This window comes from Anser cygnoides, chromosome 4, assembly GCF_040182565.1.
Source record: "Anser cygnoides isolate HZ-2024a breed goose chromosome 4, Taihu_goose_T2T_genome, whole genome shotgun sequence".
NCBI classification, from domain to species: Eukaryota; Metazoa; Chordata; class Aves; order Anseriformes; family Anatidae; genus Anser; species Anser cygnoides.
In genome coordinates this window covers 7,219,953-7,241,246 of record NC_089876.1, presented here as the reverse complement: position 1 = coordinate 7,241,246, position 21,294 = coordinate 7,219,953, and the positions used below count along the sequence as shown (strand labels likewise).

Here is a 21,294-nt window from a genome sequence, read left to right as displayed (position 1 = left end):
TTTCAAGGGTATAGTCTTTTTGTACAGAACTTCGCTTCCTTTTCTTTCCTTAAAAGAAAATACCTGTGTTTTTAGAGCTTCTTTTTCTGGCTGTGGTGCTGTATAGCGTGAGATTTAGTAAGATGAATCTTTACTTCTTAGTTGATGTGGTGTATTGGTGGCTCCAGGAGGAAAGCAGAGAAAAAAGCAGGTATGAATGAAACGAGGTTTTCTTCTTTCTAAATTTATGAAGAGATCTTGAAGTACAGAGTGACTGAAAGTTTTTAAAAAAGTATTCTGCCTCCAGATTTTTCTTCTGCATGCAGCAGAGAGCCTGGCTTCTTACCATGCGAAAATACCAGATTGACAAATACCAAGTGTTATTTCCTGACCAGGGCTGGAGCCTGGCTGGCTTGCGTAAACTGTGATTTTACCCATTGCAGTTGTGAAATTAGGCAGTTAAGACGAGCTTTGTGCATATTAACGAGAGATGGCCTACTTCGGCAACGCTTGGGCTTTCCCTGTACTTGAAGGAATTCTTACCGAAGCTGGCGCGTACTGCTGATCTTGGATCTGTAAATAAAAGGAGAGAGGAGTAAATATTCCAAGGTGGTGAGTACTCTTAAGCTCCTTGTGAAAAGCGGGTACCGCGGATGTTAATTCTTTGGGAACCTAGCGATAAATCTTAATTGACATCCGAATTTCAAGACGTTCGTAGTTGTTTTGCTGTAGATATCAGAGAAAGGAAATAATAAAATTTGCAGACAGTTGTAAATCACATAGTGCAGCATCAGTTTTTCTTTACACATACTGATCTTAGTGCTAGGCATACTAAATATAACAAGTGTTTCTTAAAAAGAGAAGAATGGGATGCTGTTTTGTTGCTGTGCGTGTGTTCTCCCCCCCCCGACTTTAGAGGAAGGCTTATAGAAGGATTAGGGCAGCAGAGGGAGCTAAAAGATTCCTAATATTTTATTGTTTGTTGTTTCCAAAGTGAAAGTTGCTCTGTCATAAAGTACCAATTAACCTTCACCAAAAAATGTGCTTTTTGAACCTTAAGTGCCTTTAGCAAATAAATAAGGACTTTGAACTGGAGAAAATTCCTTTTCTCCCTAGCAATCCAGTAGAAATTAAATTAGGAATCAGGTAGTAAAAGCTGGCATAATCTTTCTGCAGGAACAGCCATCAAACCTTTCGACTGTAACTAATGAAAGTGTTTAAGCAAGCAGAGTTTTCTATGAATAACTCAAGCGGAATATTCTATGAATAACCCAAGTTATTCAGATTTAAGTGTCTTAAAGGAAAAATGCATGCGTTCTGGTGCTGAACTCAAGGGTGTTTGTTAACAATTCAATGCTATTTTTCTGTGTTTTGCATGTAAGAACTCTGAAAATAGTTTTATGAGCTTGAAATACAGAGAAGTAAAATATTTATTATGTAAGAGTTGTCTTCAAAGAACAGGAGGGGATTCTGCAGGCTAAGAGAAGTTGACCTTGTAAGAACAAATTGAAAATGATGCTACCATGAGTAGTCATATAACGAGCTTGTTTGCCACTTCCCACACGCTAAGGCAAGTTTTCTGTATATTTGGGGTATGTTTACCCTGATGGAAAAACATCCTCTCTCTCGTGACAACTATACGGTTGAACTGCTTATGGACAGGCTCACTTTTTTATTTTTATTTTATTTTTTTATCCTCAATACTCAGTATTTGCTTTGTAAGGTGTTCTCGGCATTCTTTTGGATTGCTGCTGTAACCTGCTATAGTAACTCGAGTCTTCATTCTGTGCCACCTAAACAGCTTTGGAATTTGCATGCACTTAAGCTACTGCAAGGTTACAGAGGTGTTACTGGTAACAATGCGAGCTGTATGAAAAGAAAATTAGCTTAAAAGCCCATTCTGCCCTAAATGATGCTGAACAGTAGCTGCTAATGAAAAGCATTATTTTAACAAGAAAATTGGGAGGAGGGGGCAACTTCAGAGGAAAGAATCTCAATGAGCTTTTCAAAATTTTGCTGAAACATTCAGGTCACTGGTTTAATGTTGAATGTTTTAAAGCAAATCTGTGCTTTTGTGGTGCCCAGCATTACATATTTTGCTGGTATAATTTTATTTTCATTGAAAAAAATAACACTGCTTGCTTGTGGCAGCAGTTTTATTCAGTTACGATGTATCCAGAGCACTACTGTTTACTGGTATGCTGAAGTCAAAATATTGTTATTTAAACATGTAAGTAGCAAAGCCAATTTTGTTTAAATATGGTAAATGGAATACAGCTTGAAACATGGCTATGTTTACAGGACTATAATCATTGTATTTTTAATATTGTATGTATTTGAATTAGAATCGAGTATTTAACCACACCTAGTTGCCTAATTCCTGAGTAATCTTCAGATACTTTAAAGAGCTTTTTGGACTCGAGATTTAGCTTGCATGCAGTGCAGATGAGCGCCTGGCACAACTTTGAGAAGCTTTAGAAGTGTAAGTGCTTGGTGGTTATGTATAGTTGCTTCTGCCTGGGGTCAGGGAAGATGCTTTAGAAGCCCTAGATTTTATACATTGCTTTACACTCTGCTCTGGAAAGCTGAATGAGACAACTGCACAAAGATTAAGTGTCTAGGTAAACATGTTCAAAAATTTAAATAGTCATCTAATTAAAGCAGACATGTTCAGCTTGCATAGAGGCAGTTCCCATCCTTAGGGAAATGCAGTCTGAGATGCAAAAAAGGATTTTATTTTGTTCTGGCCCTCGGTGCAGTAGGGGTGGGAGTGTGATTATGCAGCTGGAAATGGGAAAATAGAAAGTGGAGACGGTCTCCTCGTGGTGGAGGCATCTGCTGCTGCTTCCTTGGGCCACGAGGTTGGTACCGACCTCGAAAGGTGCCTTAAACAGGAGGAATTGTGCAGGCAGGGAGGCTTTGCCAGGGGAGGAGGATCTTACGGATATCTCTCTTCTCCTTAGAAAAGTCGTGGTGGTATGATGGGCAGGTCGTTTGGAGCCCAGAGACCTGTTTTATCTTTTAGCTCTGCCAAAATCAGATAACTTAGCAAAGAAAAGATGCCTCTATGCTTCTGTGTCTTTTCTCTTTTTTCTTATCCTACAGAGAACAGTCTGCGGGACACTTTCATAGTTGCTGGGATATAAATAACAGCAGGCTGTAATGCTCTTGGAATCCATTTGAAGTCGGAGGCTTTGCCAACTGAAAATACCCTGCCTTGGGAGCAGCTACACGGGCACCCATGGGTACCTCTGTAGATCCAGAACTGTGCAGTGGTTTGTTACCCTGCTTGGACACGTTGAATTAAGAGTTCCTTCCTCTGTCCCTGCCTGTGAGAATTAAACTTAAATTGCATGTGACCTTGAGTAGAAATTTTTTTGTTTGTTTTTTTTACCCCAGCCAGAAGTTGCTCAAAATTTCTCATGTTTCCTTTTTCCCTAATGCTTGTTTTTTCAAAGGAGCATCCTATGCAGTGAATTTTCTAACCTCTCATTCCGCCAATTAACTGGAGACACACTTAAGTAACCAATAAAAATTATAGACAATGGAGGAAGGACAGTGAGAGCTGATGAGAAAAGGCTCTTTCTTCTTTTGATCTTGCCTGTATTTTTCAGAAAGTTTCCTTGTGTACCAGATGGCACTCAAATACAAACATGCTAAGACTTCTGTTAATAGATAATTAAGAATAATAAGTGTTAATTAAGTATATGATAAATGTTCCTTTTTGTCAAGGTGTGCACATTTAAAGAAATAGTTTTAAGTGCTAGGAAAACTTTATTCCCAGGTAATTTTATCCCTACTTCTTGTTTCTTGCCATTCCTTTTTTTTTTTGAAGACTGAATCAGTTTTCTGGGTCTCAAACACTGCTTGGGCAGGTGTTATTCAGCTTCCGCAACATCTGCCAGTCATTAGTTGTTGTTGTTGCTGGTTCACCTAACCCGCAGATGGCCGTGTTTGTGCAGTGCTCCACGAACTCCCGTGCTCGTTCCCCCAGTGCTCCTCCGCACTTGCACGGAGGCATCATCAATTTACCAAACTCAAATAATTTAGTAACAGTGATTTCTGCTGGCAATAAACAAAAGCAGCTGCACTCTAGCTTATCCTTATCTGCATGAATGCATAGCTTGTGAAAGGCTTTTCTGGCGAGACAAAAGTTCCGAATTTCAAACTGGAATTTAGGGCACGTAAGTCGGAACGACCAGACTCCCATGTTTAGAAACAATATAATAATGCAGAGAATGAATTAGTTGCCATAGTAACTGCTTTGTTTTAATAATTTGGTGGGGCAGTGAATAGAAGGAGCTTAGAAAGAAGTAGTAGGAATTTTAATTACATGTTGTGCAATGCGAGCAGCTTTGTTCGTTAATACTGAAATTTGATTTTATAACAGATTGAGGAATGGGTGTATAACTCTCACTCTGGAAGGCCAGTAAGGATGATTTGCAGGTTTCTTTATTTTATTTTATTTTTTTCCCCTGGGAAAAATACGATCCCATTCTACATTTGATTATGGCAATGCAGACTATTGATTTCTTACCAATAAAACATGCTTGATATGTTGGGCTGGGAGCGTGACTTCCACCTGTGGGCGGTGATTTGCAGCCTGGGAACGTGCTTCAGCCCCCACCAGCAGAAGGAGGCAGGCACCCAAAGCTGGGAGGTATGGGAAGGTAGGTGTCTTGGGACTTCAAAGCCCATCCAAAATCATAAGCACCTTGAAGTCCCTTTGTACTTCACCTTGATTTCTCTCTCCTCTTGCAGGTTTGAGCAGTTTAACGTGTGTTGAGCGCTTAAATCGAGGCAGGATCCTCCAACAGAGTTAGCTCTGTCAGAGGAGACAGATGTAAATCAGGTAGGCTTTCTGTGATCACACACAGCCAGTTTTGTGGAGACATAGCAGACACGATGGTGCTTAACTCCAGAAAGTTGTGCAGGGCCATGTCCCAGCATCTCTCAAGTCAAGCAACGGTTGCCCGCGCCTCAGGTGCCGGCGTGCCGGTGAGTCAGCGCGTGTCTGGGGACCGGCTGGTGTCACAGAAGGGATTACTGCTGATCTCCTGCCACAGCCTTTCACAAAGTGGGGCCTCTAATTTTGAGTCTTCCTTCTCATCTGGATGCCTTTTTTTTTTAATACCTTAATGAAACTCTCAGGAGCTTAATTCTCCTTGAGACTACTGGCGGCTTTCAGGTGAAATTGGCTATTGAGTTAAGGACTTAATTAAGGAGGGCCTGGCAGGTAGATGGACAAACACAATTTCATAAGCCTGGTTTTCTTTGAAAATCTGTCTAAAAGGAGGTCAGATATTAAATACATAGACTAGAAGTGTCACCTGGCCAAGGAAGCACCTTCCATCTGGACTCAGGTCCCGTTCCCTCCCTGCATCTGAGAGTCTTTATATTGGTTCTGGAAAGTGGCACTGCATTTAACAGTGGCTTGCTTTTCAGGTAAGAGTCCAGGAATGGGGAAACTTTGAGTTCTAGATCATCAATATGAAGATGATGATTATTTTTGTTTTAGAGAGGTTAATCACCCTTTCTTTTTTGGGCTAGCTATTTACTGCAAAATTGATCCATTGTGCCAGAAAGAGGAGGGAAAACTGAGCTCAGTTATGAGGGCTCTAACTCAGGAAGGGAAATTCGAGCTTCTCATCCATGTTTCCAGTGTTTTTTATGTCCAAAATTTTGTGGACACCTAGGACTGTAGCCTGTATCTTTTCGATAAGATGAGGCTATCATCACTGGGCTATTGTCCCTGACTCCTTTCCTCCAGTCTTATAAGACAATAAAATATTTGTAAAACCAGCACATCGTACCTCCAGACCCACGTTTTCTTCATATTTCCCTTATCTCTTAGTTGAACCTTAATAAAATTAAATGACAGCATTTTTGAAATAGACACTAGCTTGTTTTGAAGTTTTCTTGGGTCATAATCCTTAACTGGAATTCTGAAATGCATTTTAGTAAAATCCTTCAGTTCATAAAATCTTTTCCTGTTTAAAAAATTTTCTAGTGTCAGCTTGAAACTTCTCAAAATGTTGTAAGGTGGAATGAACTTTGCCCCTTGTCCAAGATGTTAATGTATGAAGGTAGAAGGGAATTCATTCAGAGCTGAAAACATCAAATGAAGGGTTTTTTGTCAATTGCTTTCTTTTATCTCTGTTACTATAAATCAGTGGTTGTTTCATAGTTTTTTTTTTTTGTGATTACACTGATGAACAAATGCACGGTTGCATCCTAGAATAGTATCAGTTGGTGAAAGAAACTTTAGAGCAACTCCTTAAAGGCCTTGGTATAACAAGACAATAACCACAGTGTATCTGGTGATAATGAAAGATAAGACTGTGGTCCTATGGTCAGTTGTCTTTTTTTTTAACTGCCTCTCTTCTTGTTTTTCTTTTTTTCCTCTGCAGTTCTGTCTCCTTTTTATCATTTTTTTCCTCTTCTATAATGAGGAAATAAAATCACTTCTGTGTCATTCCTTGTTTTTTACTTTTTCTAACAGTATTCTTTGGGATGTATTCATTTTGTTGTTGATATGCAAGTGCATTACCACTGGAAATCAATTAACATTAAATGTTAATTTTTAATTTCCTATTCAGCTCAAGTTTCATTTGCTCTGATTTCTTATTATATTAGTCTGTTATGAAATGGGAGCGTTTGCAAATATGTTCCTAAAAAGATAGTTTTCCACATAGTTAAAAAATGTAACTGTTTACAGGATTCTCAATTACAGTGCTTTTAGATGAAGACTTGAAGTTTTTTGCAGAGAGTGGTATTGACATGATTTAGCTGGGAGAATGTTAAACAGGATTCTGAAAAAAAACACAACAGCTCTACTGACATTGGCTTATGTTTCCAAAAGCTAGCAAGTCTGGAGGCTTGTGTGTCAGATATGGTAGATTGCTCCATCTCTTGTTCTGTCTGTAAGTGATTAACTTGAGGAAATCCATGCTACAGGCATATGCTTTCTAACAGCAGATTTCAGTCTCTACTTCTGATTTCCACATGGAAGCACTCCCGCCCCCAAGTTGTGGATTACTCCCTTTACATAAGAAATACATATGGGATTTCCATGTCAGCTCTACTGGTTGTGCCAAACGTTTGTCAGATAGAAACTTTGGCCTTCCCAGATTCACGAGGCACTCCAGCAGCGTGATTGACTTGTACCTCCTTGACTCGATGTAAGCACTTCATTGGAAAACATATTTGCTAGATGAAGACTGTTGGACTGTTCCCGATCGAAGCTGTATATCGCTTGTGGGTTTAAAAGCTCTCTTAAATGATTTACAGGCAAGTTTATCCTTTTGTGTTGATCAAATTTGACAGAAGATTTTCAGGTAGGAAGATCGAGTTCATTTTTTTTGAAGTACTTAGCCTCATTCTATGCAAATAATTTATGAATATTTGATTTAACAGAAAACATTTTTTATTAACTGTGATGGTTGAGCTCAGGTAGCACAGACAAGAGAACACTATTAAATTTTGGAGTACCTATTATTAATAACATTAAACTTCCTTCAGAACTCCATCAAAGTATGTGAGTATACAGGAAACATGCACGACATGGATCACTTGAAATATAACCACATATTTGGTATCAAAATCCAACGTATTTTACGTAAAAGGCTTGTTTAAACTCATAGTTATGCTATTTCTGCCACCTGTCTTTGGTTTACTATGCACTCTGATTTGCTACACAAGTTTGCTTCTATTCCAATTTTTGTCATTTTGTGCAGTTTTCTGGTCAGGATGAGGTTTGTAACTTTCCCCCTCTCAGTTCTTCCTTCATCCTGAGTGCTGCAGAGCGTGTTTTGTACAAGTTTGCACTCCGGTTCCCGATATTCATCATCTGTTCACAACACTTCCATTGGTCAGATCTTCCATGAAGTAGAGGAATTAAAGGTTTATCAACATTTCTTTATGGGTGAATAGAGCTATGTTTTCTGTTGAAAAATCTGTCGTCTTGACTAGAATTTGAAATTAAAATTGAACTACATTTATATCACGTCTCACAGGAGGCTGATTTATTTGTGGCAATTAATTTGAAAGGCTGCCAGATAGTTCCCCTTTCCTTTTGTAGGACGAGAAGGCCTTTTTGTTTCTTTCAGAAATTTTCAAATGTTGTTGAAGCATGGGACGGATCCTGACTTAGTTTTCCAGCTTTACAGGTGCCACCTCATTTATAAATCTAAATTACCTTTTAAAAGTCAACACTTCATGAAGTAATAGATGTAGAATGTGCATGATCTGTAGATAAGTAGGTAATAAGTAGTCACAGTTTCCATGATTTGTAGAACATCCATACATTCATACTCAGGTTAGTTGAGCTAATTTATTACATGAAAACCCAAATTGGACTAAGGTGGTTTAAGCTGAAAAAACTGTTAAAATTTCAGATTTTAACCAAAATATTTAAAACTGGAAACTTAGAGGTAATTGCATGCAGACATTCCTTAATTTTGAAAGGGAGAACACAGATGGGGTGGAGGGTGAACTAAAATTATAAATAAAAGTTCAAGTTATCCTTCACATTAGTAATATAACCCATAGTATGGGTTGGGTGTAAAATCTATTTTACCTACCCATCCCAAGCCAGTCTACATTTTTATATCTACTGACGTGCATAATATTTTTGCTGTTTTCTATTAATGACGTATTTCCCTTGTATCAATTAAATTGTAGTTAAATTATGTGCTTCCACTAGCATTAAAGGATTGTTGGGCAAGACAACAAAAAGCATTTGGTATAAAAGTACAAGGGAGAAGAAGAGAATTAATTTTCGAAAAAGAGAAAGATACTCATTCACTGGTGACCATCCATATAACAAGAGAAATGCTGGCATTATTGTCAATATTTTGTCCTTTGTGGCACCTAAAGCCAAGACTTTGAACCGGCTACTTTCAAGCACAGGCTTGGTGTTCACCTGCACTTGCTCCATCCATGGCCGCTCCTTATCTGTGTTGCTAATTTTGTTTTCTAACATGTTTCCCCCCAAATCGTAAAGTATTAAGGAATGGTTTTTAATATTTAGCCCAAACCAGTGACGCTCATCTAGCTTTACTGTACTTCCTGCAAGGTTTTTTCTGTCCTCTTCAGAAGGTAACAGTAAGTCACAGCTTCCTTATTATGCTGAGTTTATTTAAGAATCAGATTGATCACATGATGTTATCAGCAAGCAGAGAATCAGCAGAGCTGCTACCAAGACAAAAATGTATCTAGCCTTGTGGTTTCAGATGTTAGTAAAGTTATTTTAAGATGCAAAAACCATTTGAAGATGTTCCATTAATGCTTAAGATTAGCATGTTAAATGGCAGAAAATATGATTGAAGTGTAGGCTGAAGGGGATGTTTTCAGAATTCAGCTTTTCTGAAGCTCGGATATTAGCCCTCACAGGTTTTTTAACCTTTTTTTTCTTTTTATTCTTTTTTTTCCTCCCAAACAGCATGACAGTGCCTCTTCTCCAAAAACCTTAACTGCCTTCAAAATAAGGTGGAAAAATGTTCAGGACTGCATGATAAACCAGGGTGTCATTCACCAAATTCAGCATTAGGCAAGTCAGAAGTAATAGTGGAAAATGTGTGTATTGGAGTTACAGATTTTATATTAAGATATCTGTGCCAACACCATGCTATCCACAAAGACCTTTAAATGTTTTGTGGGGCAAAAGTATATGGTAAATCAGGTAGTTACGAAGTTCTGTATTTCTTTTCTGGTATTTTCTCAGGCTATTTTATTTTCCTTGTGTTTTTTTTTTCTTTATTGTTTCGAAATAAGAAAAACAGGCTCAAGTCATGTTTTAGGGATATAGCAATGTGCATGATGTTTTAATTAAATCACAAGTTGCTTATTGATTATTGATCTTATAGCCTAAAATGAGACTCTCTACCCATCTGTATTCTGGACTCTTCAGTTTGCTATGAGGGAAATAAGAATTGAATTTAAAAAAAGCCATGTGGTTTGAAGATGAGAAGTAGTAGCAGAATTAAGCTATACACTCTGGATTTTTTTTTGTTTTGCTGATTTCTTGTGAAAATGTCAGTTTCAGGTGTCTGAGCTGTCTGGCATCCTGTCTGGAGCAGGGAGGCTGCTGAGGAGCGCTGGAGTAGTTGAAAGTAGATGTTTGCAGAGAGCAAAGCAGGAATTGCTTGGAGTTTGTGCTTTCCTCCACTGACTGTACGTGGATCCAATTGGCAAGTGGGGGTAGGGAGCAATAGTGCTTCTCGTTGGAAAAAGTCCTGATGAGCTGTGCTTGGAAAAGGACCTGACTCAGCATTGCACTCTCCGCTATTGATAGGCAGAACACCGAGTCCCTTTCTGGGAATAAGCAGGAAGATTTTGACCTACTTTAATGGAAGCGTAGCAGTTAAAATACTCTCCCCAGCCCTGGGTTATAAAGCAGTGCTCCTACTTCCCACAGATGTGTCCTACACCCCGAGCCTGTTGCCTTTGCGAAACTGTTTCCGCTGCCAGCCCAATAACCAGCAGGCACCCAGTGCAACTGCTGTGCGTAGGTGTAGAAAACCTTTCCTCACACATCACCTGAATTATGAAACTCCTTGCTGCAGGATGTAGTAGGTTACTGAGGTTGCGCAAGGGCTGAAGAAGTGAGGAGGTGCGTTTGTGGAAGAGCAATCCACAGGGTTCGTTAAGACACTTCTGATTCACGGCTTTCCTGAGTCACGCGTTCCTGGAGGCAGGAGGACGTTCTGGAGACAAATTACTCGTCTTGCCCTTTTCCCGTGTTCTTTGTCTCACTGTTTTTATCCCAAATCCAGCAGCAGGAAAAAATGCTGCTAAGCAAAACGTGTCTTTGGTCTCGACCTTTTAGAAGCTGTTCGTGCACCCTTGGTTGTAGAAGGCTTCTCTTTTCCTTCCACAAACTCTGGTAGAACTGTGTAGGGTCTTTCTCCCATTTTTCGAGGCTTCCCCCTATGACACCAGTAGAGTCAAAAATGAAAGGAACGCTGCCCACTTGCTGTGTATCACACCACCAACCTAGGACCCCAGGTATGTGCTGCTGTGCGTTTCCAGTACTGTTCTATCAGGCCTTTCAGTGCAATAAATAACACTGCTTTTCGTGACCCCAGATATATGTTTTATGGGTGTTGAAAGAAATGCTAACTTTAGAGCCCGCTTCTGTTTTTTTGTTTTTTTGTCTAACTCAGAATTGCTGAAGCGTTTAAAGAAAGAGAGGCAGGATACCTAAAAGCAAAGAAAAATACAAAAAAAAAGTTCCTCTCAGTATCACGTCCCTCTGGTTATTCGCAGCATGTGAATGATGTATGTAACAAATCTCTGATCAGATCTCCTGAAGCGGTGTGATGTGTGGTTAAAGATACGTGAGATCTGAACAAGGCTTAGCCAGCTGTGTTTACAGTCCTGGTGGAAGCAATTTACCACTGTATTTGTTTCCTTAGCTGTGAAATGATAATATTTTTGTTATGAGGTCTGAGACGTTATTGGTTTTACAGCAAGGTGAAAAGTCAGCTTAAAAAAAGCCAACACCTCCGAATGATTACAGAATAATACTGTTCAGTACTTAATAATTTATCTGAGTAACTGTATCTATTAAGGAATAATTGAAACATATTTACAGAGAAAATCTGAAAGAAAATAATACCATCATCGAGCGAAAAAGCTATAAACCATAATTATTATATACTTTCATGATTCAGCAGTTGAGCTGTTTTTGTGCATGTAAATGATTTTTACTTAATGGATTATTGCAGCACATCTGAGCAAGCGGTGCAGGACTCTACGAAGGGCATACCTTGAGGACACTGCAGTAGCAATTTCTTGCTGTGTCACTAGATTTTATCATGCATAAAGGACAGATTTTTTTTTTTTACTTGGGAGTTTTCAAATGGAAACCACTGCTAAACTTCTGCTGGCATAGTTCACAGTAATTAAAAAAATTCTTAACTGACAAATTCTTTGTTTGTGCAGGTGATCGTCCTTTTAAATATATCAAGTGTCTGAATATAACAGCTGCTATAAACTGTATCAATAAAATGATGGAACTTATGACTACTACTTCTTACAAGAATTTTATCAGTAATGTCTTTTACTGCTTTTTTTGAAGCAGGAGTAATAAAAATATAAGCAGATTTTAGTTTACTGTTAGAAAGCTGTATGGCTGTCAAGTGCTATTACTAAACAAGTAGTAAAATACTATATTTGTTTTATTGCTTTAGTAATACAGTTACAAGAACCACTTCACTTGAGTTCTCTAAGATTTCTAACATGCTTGAGAGTTAGTACATAGAATTAATTCCTCGGTTTGGACTGCGTCCAATGCTTCATGAAAGTGATCTTTCCAAACAGCCATAGATTTGGATAATAAGGGAGGCATGGTTTAATTAGGGTGAGATTTACCTATGTAGTGGGGAAAAAAAAATGTATAAATTGAACTGAACTGAGGATCATACCCTAAAACAAGGACTGTGAGAAAAATATTGACTAACAGGCATCTACAAAAATTTGTCAGTTTGTCTTAGTGGATGGTCTCGATTCCCACTCTGTCCGTGCCAAGCATTCTTTATCTTCAACATGTAAACTCTGCATGAACCATCTATAGGCTGCACAATACGTTATTGTGTTTTTTTTGCAAGATCATCATCTTTGTATTGCACTGATAAAGCAGAGGGAAGAATGGGGAAATATCCGGTAAACTCAGGCATTTCTGATTGAGCCTTTAATGTCAGTCCAAGAAGTAATAGAGTTACAGAGAGATGTGGAGATGCATAGAATGAAACTGGTATGGCTGTTTTCCTTGGCCTTCCCCCAGACATCTACACGATAAAAGGAAACTATTTGTTGAACTTGAGTCAAATCAAAACAAACATGCCTACATAAAAGAACCTCGTGTCCAGCTGAAAGGGTTAACTTTTTTGATTTATTGTCATGTTATCCATCTCACACTATTGAAATATAATTAATGCCAATACAAAATTGTCTTTTTAGATGAGATGCTGTTTAATGTCTTTATTACCAAACCTGCATTATCATTTTTACCACCATTGATAGCAGTTAATAAACACTGCTGGCACTTTCAATGAGCACACCAGTTCAGTAGCCATGGCGATTGAAGCATCTTTTGATCCCCAAGGAGAAGGTTTGACAAACTCTGTGGAGGTTGGCTGTTTGCTGTATGAACTCTTTTCTTATTGTACTTGAATTTCGCAGTGATGTGGCAAGCCAAGTTAAGCTACCTTGCTAATCAGTGGAGGAAGAAAGGTAGTTCATAAAGAGACTGGGATTTTACTTGAGATGTTATGGTCCGGATATTTCTGTCCTTTCCAATCACGTATAAAAGGAACTTCTACCTTGATCTGGGTACTTAATTTAGGTGCTGTAAGGGCTAATAAGGATCTGAGCCTAAGAGTGTCTTTGTGCAGTTCAACTTTGAACCTGAACTTATTACAGGAGAGCATTTTTTTGGAAGTTACAGTGATGACTACTACTGCATCTTCATGAAAAAGATAACTCTTATTCCTGCATCAGTGTGCATTAAGGAGCCCAAGTGTATCTTAGGCTCTTGACTGTGCTGTGTTTTTAATGTTAATGTTGAGAACATTGCTTTCTGACACTCCCTAAAAGCAATACAAGCGTGCTTACTTTCTGAAGGAGGGGAACAGGGAGGAGAAAATATTTTGTGTGTTTGTGCCTAATCCTAGGTTTTGCAATCATGTTGGTGTTTGCATCCACACTGCAAATAACTGCCTGGGTTTTGGCATTACCTTGACATTAAGAGGTTGAATTGCTTTATGTTTTAATTGAAACCCCTGTGTGTTGCGATGGTACTGCCTACGATTATTCTGTGCTGTATTTGGAACTCTGTCTTCTTTTTGTGGTTGACAGTTACATGTTTCGGTTGGGGTTTATACACCTTTTCAGTTTCATAAGTGCTTTCTTAAATACTAAACTGTTTCCAATTCAGAAAGTTGTACTTTCCCCATGTAGTCAACGTGCAGCCATTCTTGGGTGTTCTGCCTACCCCTGTTCCCTTCAAAATAAGTGGTGTAGATTTTTGTTTCCCTTTAATTCTGATGTTTGGTGACCCTTCTTCCTAATATTAGAATCAATTAGCATCATCCCAACTGATTTTACCAACATCTGATTGCTTATGGACCTTCATGTAATAAGGTAACATGGAATTAATTATGTTGCTTGACAGATAAAAGGAAGAACATTTCTTACCTCGTAGGTGAGGAAGTTGGTACAGTTGAAACATTGTAAAGACATACAATGTGCGCAGGGGGAAAAAAAAAGACTATCCATCTTCCTTGAGAAAGTAAAAAGTTGCAGCCTGTATGCCCTGTCAGAGCTTTTGCATCCCAAGGTACAAAAAAGGCACAGCAAAGATACTTTATTTTTTTTTAGGTGAATGCTTCAGTTATAAACTGACATGAAGTAAAAAACACTGATGAGAAAAAAGAAAGAAAAAGAAACACAAAACAAACATCTGAAGATACAGAAACAATTGTCTGAAGCTTCAACCTCTGCTTAAGCCCTTGCATCAGGGATCTGCCTGACCAGATTCCAGGACTACATGTCTCCTGGTGATAATTTCCTGTGTGCTATATTTTATTTGCTTTTCATCCTTATTTTCATCTGGGTGTACCAGTGAGGCAGAATGCCTGCTCTAAGCACTTTGGATCCTATCTCCAAACTGTGCTTTAATCAATATCACTTGCAGTGATAGCGCTGTGCAGAGTTTTCTTTTCTTGTCTAACTTCAGCCAGGAAATACAACAGATGGGCTTCACTGTGCCTTTTTGGCAAAGAGGAACAAGAAAATAGAAATAATAAACCTTATTACATATGTGCTTCTCAGCACGATGCTTGTCATGTGCAATGAATATCAGTAAAAAAAAGAAGTGCAAACTTATTGTCAGTTAACCATTAATTAAAAAAAAAAAAAATGAGCTTGAGAACAAATATGTCTTTACCTTTATACTAAAAACTGGTGGTAGTTATCTTTTTTTTTATTGCATGCACTTTCTCGGTGTACTGTCGTGAAATGAAAGAAGACACAGTTTTGTTTTTCTGGAAACAGCAAACCCACTGTGTGAGTGATAGAACAAATGTGTAATGTATAACAAACTAGAGGAAGTAATATAATTAGAATAAAAAATTGCACATCTATAATTTTGCTGTTTATAACAAAGGCTGTTTTCACTAATTACCAATTAACATTTCAAATAAACTAAAATCTGCCAGTAGAGTAAATCATGCGGGCCTGTTACATATTAAATGTATTGAAGAAAATGACAACATTTTTCTGAGCTCCAGATGATGACTTTTGGCAAGGCTTTGGAGGTGACAGAAGTTGATAAACCTTTAAAATACTTCCAGCTAGAGACAAAACAGGTTGTCTTAGGTTGCCTGTCTGAGGTGAGAGTGCTGGGTGTGTCTTTATCTCTGCTGTGCACCCCATCGTGTTGGAGATGCAGGGGAAAGTTTTGATGTTTCAGCTGCCCCTTACTGTTTCTGGAGGTCATAGATGGGGGCTGTGTGTTTATCTGGAGCTAACAGCAAGACTTTATTAAAATAATGATTAATTCAGCCTATCGTGCAGCTCAATTCTTACACTGATTTCTGTATGTTAGTATGCTAAGTGATGTTTTTAATCCCTTCAGCTAAGGTAAGTAGAAGCTTAAAAATACTCATAAACTTAAAGGTTAATGGGTGCTTGTCTTCTTTGAATGAGACTGTGTTGCTGGAATGTCTACAGGATAAAATACTCTGTGGGGTAATACTGTGCGGTTCTTCAGGACTGGCGCCGTAAATCCATTTTCCTAACTGCAGTGTCCTCGTTCTTCCGGAGATTTTCTCAAATCTCTTCTTCAAGGAGAAAGTAGTCTCTGTGACACCCAGAGTATGTACTGAAATTGAGGACCGTACATGGTTTCCCTTTCTATATAGTGGGTTATATGGATTCTGGTGGTGATCCTGGTCAGTCTTTATTTGCCAGCGGCTGATACAGCCTCCACTGTCCCAAAGCAGGCTCATCAGCTGCTTCAACAGTTCTCTGACAAAAAACCAACAAGGTTTCTTTTGGTAACTGGATAGTTACACACCTCTTCTAATCTGAGCAAAAAACTCTTGTCAACTGTTCATTCTTCTGGTCAATGCTTTCATCATTTCACTGATGCCTATTATGTATGCTTCTACTGACATTAATGAAGAAAATAGTCAAGATTCAACAACAGTGATCTATATAATCTCTGAACTTTGTAGGTTTGCGTATTCAGTGCCTCAAATTCTGCAGTTTTCATACTGGTTGGTTGACTCATAGCAAAAGAAATGTATCCGCTCAAGTCCAGAGTAAATCAAAGCTTTGGAGAAGCACAAGAAAACAATGCAAAGAGTATTTTCCACAGGTGTAGTATTTCATGTCCCTAATAACTCTGTTTTTTGGTTTTCTGGAGTGTCAGTAACCTTAAAACAGTTGAGACTAAGTTGGCTTCCAGAGGGCACATTCAGTTACACATCCTCCCTCTCCACCTCATCTCCTCTCAAGCCTGAAGTGCTAGATTCCCTATAGACATACACTTACTTATTTTTGTTCCAGGCTTGAACAACCAGAAATATTGAGAACCCTAGAAGAGTATTAACTAATTTAATGCAATCTGTTTACTTTGCTACCATTTTGTGGTTTTGTGTAACAGGTTACTTTACAAGTCCGTTACATATGAGTCTGTTTCTGCTCTTGAGCCGCAGTAAGACCATCAATTTTTTTTACCAATTTTGTATTAAAAAAAAAAAATATTTAAGCTTCTTCATCTCTTTTTTTTGACAGGTAATTCAGTCCCTTCAATTTTTTTTCATGACTAGATCACAGTGAGTCATAGCAAGTTGGTTTACGTATATTTTTGGGACTATAAACATTTTTTAAATACAGGCTCAGTATTCTTATTCTCTTTTGATTTACAGTTCTTTTTTAAGAACTTGACTGTAATATGCTCTAAATTCAATAGGAAAAAAATGAAAATCAAGCAATTATTGTACAAAAACGTGCATTAGCAGTCCTGAACTCTAGTTACTGGGGAGAAATTAGCAAGAACTGTTAAAAAAAAAAGTTGTGAGGGGTTAGTTTTTCTAAGCTTACAGGGTCTTTGCCCCTTTCCTTGCACCCCGTAGCTAGGGTAGGAGCTCTGTCCTGGGCTCTGCCTGCGGTGGATCCTGTTGGTTAGATCCTTCGCTTGCTTGGAAGTTGAATATCAGTTTTGTCACTTCTTTAAGAAGTTGTCAGAAATACCTTTCAGTCTACTTTTACATTAAAAAAAAATATCCTCATACCCCCCAAAAGCCTAGTGGATTAAAGGAAAATTTGGTCTTTTCAAATGGTCGCTTTTAAATAGCCACTTTACGACTTCGGTGATGGGATTTCTTCTTCAGCGGACGGAGGTGGGGTGGGTGGGGTGTTTCAGATTCAGAATATACTGTTCTCAGCAACTGGAATAACTGAGCAATTTTAAAATGAGAACCTGATTAAAAATAGTTTGAAGAAAAGTGAGGGGGATAGCTTAGCGTCTGACATCTTTTGGTGCCTCTTGGTTTTGATTTATCAGATGTTATATAATCAAGTGACATTCAGTTGATGTTCTCATTGTAACAGTATTTCATGTCTGGAATATTACTGTGCTGTGACTGATTTTTTTCTCTTCTCCCCATCCATTGTACTTATTAAAAATAATAAAAAAAAGAGTTAAGTCCAGTCTTTCTAGGCACAGTTTAGAAATTATTTAGGCACAACATAATAATTACAGAGCAGCATTTCATAATAAAAGTAAAAACATGTTTCTATTTTAATACTGTCCTATAATCACTTACATCAACACGGCTTTTCCTTGTGTACATTAGAAGTGTTTATAGCAGGAAGTGTGTTAAATGGTGCTGGATTTCAAAGAGATGAGACTGAATTTCCTAACCGAGTACTGTGGACATCACTCTTGTAGGGCTTGATACTCTACGGATGTCTGCAAAGACTTTTCTGCCCCAAATGCAGCACTTCCGATAAAGATGAATTACTATTCTTGCACCATCATCCTGCTGCTTTTCATTTCTTTTACCCTCCACAGTGTTGTGTGGGTCTTACTGTTAAATCTGAGTTCTTGTAATGACTCCTGCTTTCTTGTTCTGAAGTATTTGACACTTAGTGTGGTTAAATATCTGTTTAAATGCCTGTTTAGGGCATTTGGTTAATTACACCTTGTGAAGTTTGCATGTGTGGAGACAGTCAAGCAATACAGAGGCTCTCATGGGACTGAAATCTCTTCTAGTTTCTTTACAGTATAAAAATTGACACATCCTAGTGTTAAACACAAAATTCTGTGGCCCAGATGAGAGATACTACAGAAGGACAAAATATTGTTGAATGTGTTTGTTTGCTTGGCTATTTCTGTTTCAAGTATTGGGGTTATTGAAAGGATAACATTGTTTGCTTAGCTTGTATGGGGAGTTTCTAGTTCAAACAAGTTGATACTAGTTTCTTCTTGAGAGGCTGTTGCTTTTCGACTCTTGTCAAGAGTGTAGCTTTGTCCACGCCAAGGACAGCTCCAGTGCTCTTTTCTGCCGCCTTAAACGTCTTCATATTTTTCCTTTTTTTTTCAACTCAGTGGAGTGTTTCTTCTGTGTTTAAATAAAAATAACCTTGTTCATAGCACTTACAATGGTTAGATTTTTTGTGAGTCCTTGGGACACGATGGAAGCTGCTCATCTGTCGCTCGCGCGTTTGTTCTGCTGGTTGAGGAGTCATCAGGAGCGGTGCGAGAAACACACCGATGGATGTTGCAAAGGTGCCTGTGGAGCCCGTTTGTCCTGTGGTATGTACAGAGATGTCACCTTACCAAAGAGATTGGAAATGTGTTCCTATAAAACTGGAAACCTCTTGCGTTTTGTCACTACCCTCCAACTATTTACAGCTGGAATTAAGTTAAAGCACTTCTTGCATCTATTTCTTGTCATCTGAAATACGTTTCATGTTTTGGCAGATAGGTTAAAAGAGGGCATTGAGCGCTGACAGTGGGGCAACATAGAGGCCATATGTTGAAAAATTCATACGGGTTTACTGAGAGTCGCTCCAGATGCTGTAACAGTATTATTTCCTTGTAAATAATGCACTGGGTACTTTGTAAGCAGCTGGTTGCGGCAGTATTGTTTTGTTGGAGAAGCAACGAGGATGTGTACTCCTGTTAAGTGACCTGGACCGTGCGTGTCGTACTGCAGAATATGCCAGAGGATGTTTTAAGCCCATCCTGCTGCCAGTTGTCACCTTCTTATTAGGTTAATGGTGGAAAAAGATGCATGCAGCTAGTTGTTGAGCTCTATGTCCTTTTCCTAACATTCTAAAATGCTTCTAGCCTAGCATGTGGAAGTTGCTTGACGTGGTACATTGTTAAATGCTCCTATAAGCTATATTTGCTAAGTGAATTTATGTAGAAATGAACTTAGCCATGAGGTATGTGGGTAAAATGCAATGTAGATGTACGTCAAAAGAACTGAAATTAGATGCTTCAGAGTATCGTAGAGTTCAGACTTCATTACAGTATCTGTTGCTGCTTTTTGTAGAAGTACAGAGGTCTTGTGTTCACAGAAAGGAACATCAGGTACAGGCCGACAGTCTGGTTTGAAGCATTAGTATTGTCAGTGCTTCTAAAAACGCTCAAGCCTCTATTTTTTTTGGCAGAACCATTTTTAGAGCTTCTGAAGCCTCCAAACTCTTCCAAAAAGGAACATAGGAATGGATGATCTTAAAAATAAAATTGAAGCTGTTGTTTCTGATTTACCCATCAAAACCGTTCTGTTCCTTTGCATGTTAAAAGATGGACTGCATGAAGAAGTCTTGCTCTGGTGAGAAGTCTTGTTCTGGTAAGAGTGTCAATGTAGAAGACAATGAAGGACGTTAATTACTGCATATCTCTGTCCAGTTTTGTGTCTTCAATAAATGGATTGGTTTCTGTATTTCAGATCGTTTCAAAAACAAGCATGTACGTATCCTTGAAAAATGGGTTTATATTATCCTAATTGAACAATACTGTCACTCTGGGTAGACTAAATAGAAGGTTGTGCCACATAGAGCATCTCCTGTGGTTTGTGCTGCTTGCAGTGTGCTAGGTTCTGCGTTATCTTTCTTCCAAAGAGCTTATGGAGGACTGGAGGGAAGGAGAGTACATCTGTTTCGGTTAAAGGAGTATGCTAATAACTTTAATTACATCTATTATTAATATTGTATATGTATAATATTATATATATAAACCCTTTCTCCTGTTTGCAGAGCTGCGATGAGCAGGTAGGCAAGTGAAATGAGGTGTGTTGACCTCCTTGTGAGCAAACAGCGAAGTTAAGCATTTCCAGTTGAGCTGTTAATGCTTACGATCATTGAGGATTTTTAATCAACTGGTAGTTTCTTTCCAAGGGAAAACAATAGCTGAAACCAAACAATGTCAGTTCTGCAGGTAGTTTATTATGGCATTATGATAGAACTGAAATGTTATCTTAAGACTATTATTAACTGCTAATTGACATTTAATTCTACATTGCTTTAATATAAGCACTTTTCTACTTAGAGTTTGTTTTGCAGAACAAAGGGAAAAGTGTATTTGTGTATATATATACACGCACACACAAAGGCAGTTTTAGTGATGTCTGATCTAATACTACATCAAGGGGAAACAGCTGTGATTTAATGAGCACAAAACTAACTGAAGTTCATAACTATGACTATATTGTTGTTGTTGTAAGTGTTTAAGAAAAATCATCTTGCATGCATGTGGCTTCAGCATTTAACCGCTGAAGCAGGTTGGGTGCCAGGAACGAGAGTTGTGTAACGCCGCTCCGCCGAGCGCCTGCCGAACTTCAGCGTTGCGTCTTTGAGCCCTGCGTAATTGTGTAATTAAAAGCCAGCGTTTTGTTGAACACGCCTCGGTGCTGGTCCTCAAGCTGCTGCCGTCTCTCTGTAGAGAAATCCCGTCCTTTTGGCGATAAGCACGGCTGGGCTCTGGACGGCTCACCCTGAGGATGCTCCTGGCAGAGGCGGTGGCTGCAGCGTGCCGTGCCTCCTGGCTCTGCTCCTCTTGCCTCCGACGCCTCGCAGGCGGTCTTGGACCGCTTTAAAGATGTTGTTTGATCATTCTGGGGATAGGGAGACAGGTACGGGCAAACGCTCTGGTTTGACGCCTCGGTGTTGGCAGTGCTTCTAAACATGGTTAAGCTACTTAATTTTATTTTATTTTTTGGCAGAACCATTTCTTAGGGGTTCTGAAGGCTCCGGTACGCCAAAGGCAGGCAAGCTGCATGCGGGGCAGCCTCT

At 38.8% G+C, this 21,294-nt stretch overlaps 1 protein-coding gene and 1 long non-coding RNA gene across 5 annotated transcripts in view; both read left to right on the top strand.

The window, feature by feature from the left end:
* CTBP1 (C-terminal binding protein 1) overlaps window positions 1-21,294 on the top strand; it is a 233,574-nt gene that overhangs the window by 58,083 nt on the left and 154,197 nt on the right. The window lies entirely within an intron of this gene.
* Window positions 197-20,935, top strand: LOC106034255 (uncharacterized). Its single transcript, XR_010830929.1, has 4 exons — window positions 197-591; window positions 3,085-4,649; window positions 4,741-4,831; window positions 9,422-20,935. It is a non-coding gene; the product is annotated as an uncharacterized lncRNA (long non-coding RNA).